Here is a 3,787-nt window from a genome sequence, read left to right on the forward strand (position 1 = left end):
TCAAGTTATCAAAATTTCTTTTTTCCATTTTATCTCATTTTTGCTATAATCATTTTGAATTATTATTTTTTTTAAAAATTTGAAAAATATCAAAAACAAAAAAAATTTTTGGATAACTTAAAAATTTTTCGAGTTTTTTTTTTATTTTAATTTTTTTTTATTTTTTCAATATAGAAATTCTTTTAATTCTTTTACTGTTTAATAATATTTTTCAATATAATTTACAAAATATTTAATTTAAATTATACAAGAAATTATCATATTTTTAATTTTTATATAAAAAATTTGATTATTGATTATATAATTTTAATAATAAAAAAAAAAAAATAATAAAATAAATAATAATAAAATAATAACATAATAATAAAACAATAATTTTTTTAATAATAATTAATAATAATAATAATATAATAATTTAATATTAATTTTTAAAAATAATAATTAAATAATCAAAAATAAAAAATAATTTAGTAATTAAAAGAAAAAATTATTTTAAAAATTTCAAATTTTTAAAATTTTTTTTTCCCTTTACCTTTTTGTATATTAACAATTTTGTTATTACCCTTATTAAAATTTTGAAAATCATCGAAAAATCAAAAAATTTCATTTTATAATTAAAACATTTTTCCAAATTTTCCCTTTTTCATTTTGGGGAATTTATTTTTTTTTATTTTTTGATTATTTTGGGAAATTCGTTTTTATATATTTTACATTTTATCATCAACAAAATTTAATTTTTTTAAATATTACCTACTAACATTTTTTTTTATTAATTTTATATCATTTTTTTAATTTAATTTTTAATTAATTATTATTTTATAATATTATTTTGCAAATACTATAAAAAAAAATAAAAAAAAAATAATAAAACAATAAAAAATTTTAAAAAAATTTTTATTTTATTTAATTTAAGATAATAATTTTTTATTTTAAAAATTTTTTAATTTATAAGAAAAATAATAATAATAAAAAATTAAAAATAATAATAAATAAAAAATAATAATAATAAATATAATATAATAATAATTACAAATAATAATAATCAAAATAATAATAAAAATAAAATAAAATAATAAATATTAAATAAAAATAATAAAAAAAAATTTGTTATTACAAAAAAAAATTTCTTTCTTTCAATTTTTTCCTCATTATTTCAGATTAATACGTTTTTGGAAATTTATTACTTTATTACCTAAAAATTTTGCAACAATCTCAGAGAAACGAAAAACGTCTTTTTGGAGTTTACTCTCAAAAAGGCTTTTTTCGCTAGATTTCCAGTTTTTTCGACTTTTGGGAATTATTTTTTTTCCCTTTTTTTATATATGGAGACAATTCCTTTTATTATCATCATTAAATCAGATTATCAAAATATTAACTTTATCAACACATTATCATCATTATCCTTTATTGCAATTATTCATCATTTTTGCAATTATTATCACATTTTTTGGAAATTTATTTCTTTTTATTGCAATTTTTGAAGCTAAATTTTAAAATTTTTGAAAACTATACAAATAACCAACAAAAAAATGAAGTAAAAAATAATAAAAATAATAACGTTTTAAAAAATTTATCTATATATTTTTTAAATTTATACGTTTTACAAAATTTATTTCTGTTATAAAATTTTTTTTGCAATTATATACTATAAAAATGAAATAATGAAAATTTTAAAATAAAAATTTTAATCGAATTATTAATAAATAATAAAAAAAAATGATAAAATAATCATAAAAATAATAGAAATAAAAAATAAAAATAATAATAATAATAATAATAAAAATAATAATAATAATAATCATCATAATAATAATAATAATAATAAAAATAATAGAATAAAAAATTTTTAAAATAATGAAATTTTGATAATATTAATAACCCAAAAATTTTATCAAAATTCTTTTATTCCACTTTTATCCTCATTTTTGATGTTTAATACGTTTTTGGAATCATTATCTTTATTCCCCTAAAATTCCCAAATCGTCGAAAAATCAAAAAAACGTCTTTTTGGGTTACTCTCAAAAAGGAAATTTTTCGCTAGTTTTCCCGCTTTTTGATTTTTGGGAATTTTTTTCTTTTATTTTTATTATATAGGAGAAATTCCGTTTTTCATCTTTTACCCGTTTATATAAATATTTCATTATCTATCAATTCATTTTTGCAATTATCATAAATTTATTGAAATTATTTTATCATTTTTGAATTTTTTATCTTATTATTGCAATTATTTCAGTTATAAAAAAATTTTTTTAAACTAAAAATAACAACAACAAAAAAAAAAAAATAACAAAAATAATAACAATAAAAAAGATATTAATAATTATCTATATTTTTATTTTAATTAAACGTTATTACAGAATTTTTACTGTTTAATAATTATTTTTGCAATTTAACTATAAAAAAATGATAATAATGATAATAATAAAATAATAATATTAATAACGATATTTAATATAATAATAAAAATAAAAATAATAAAAATTTATAAAAAAAACAATAATAATAATAAAAATTTAAAATAATATAATAATTAATAATAAAATGATATAATAAAATAAAATAAAAAAATAAAAATAATATAATAAAAAATAAAAAAATAATAATAATGTAAAATAATAATAAAAATAGATAATATAAAAATCTCAAATATTTCAAAATTCTCTTTATTCCCAAACTTTTACCCTCATTATTGTCATGTTTAAATCATTTTGGAAATTTATATCTTTAAATTCCTGTAATTATCAAAATTCAGAGAAATCAAAAAAACGCTTTTTGGATATGATTTTCCCGTTTTTTCGCCCTTTTGGGAATTATTTTTTTTACCTTTTTTTATTAAAATTTGGGCAATTCTGTTATTTTATCATTTTTCAGAATATCAATATTATCATTACATCATCATTATATAAATTTTTAAAATTTATATCGTCATTTTTGCAATTTTTACACATTATTGAAATTATTCTTTATTATTGCAATTATGCAGTTTAATTTAATTTTGCAAATACTAATAACAACAAAAAAAAATTTAAAAAAATAATAAAAACAAATAACAATTAAAAAATTATCAAATTCATTATTTTAATTAAATCGTTATTACATGATTATTAGTTATAAAATTTTTTTTGCAATAACTACTGAAAAAAGAAATGATAAAAATAACAAAATATAAAAAACGAAAAATAATAAAATAATAATAATGAAAATAAAATGAAATAAAAATAACAATAAAAATAAAACAACAAATAAAAATAAAATAAAATATAATAATAATAATTTAAAATAATAAAAATAATAATAAAATTAAAAAAAAAAACAGAATAAAAATAAAAAATGTAAATTGATAAATTAAAAAACATAAAATGTTATAAAAATTCTCTTAATTCTCATTTTATCCTCTTTAGTCATTTTAATCGTTTTTGGAATTATTATCTTTTCCCCAAAAAATTTGCCAAAATGTCAGAGAAACGAAAAACGTCTTTTTGGAGATACTCTAAAAGGGGCTATATTCCAGATTTTGCCGCTTTTTCGTTTTTTGGAATTATTTTTTTACCTTTTTTTTTTTTATATATAGGGGAGAAAATTTTTTTTTATCATCTTTATTATCAATATATAAATATTTCTTAACTTTATCATCTTTTATTGCAATTATATATTATCAAATTATTTCATCTTATTGCAATTTTTATCTTATTTTTGCTTTATTGCATTTATAATAAAAATTTTTGCAATTACAAATTTAAAAAACAAAAATAAAAATAGAAATAAAAAAATTAAAATAAATAACAAT

This window comes from Penaeus monodon, unplaced genomic scaffold (genome assembly GCF_015228065.2).
Source record: "Penaeus monodon isolate SGIC_2016 unplaced genomic scaffold, NSTDA_Pmon_1 PmonScaffold_241, whole genome shotgun sequence".
NCBI classification, from domain to species: Eukaryota; Metazoa; Arthropoda; class Malacostraca; order Decapoda; family Penaeidae; genus Penaeus; species Penaeus monodon.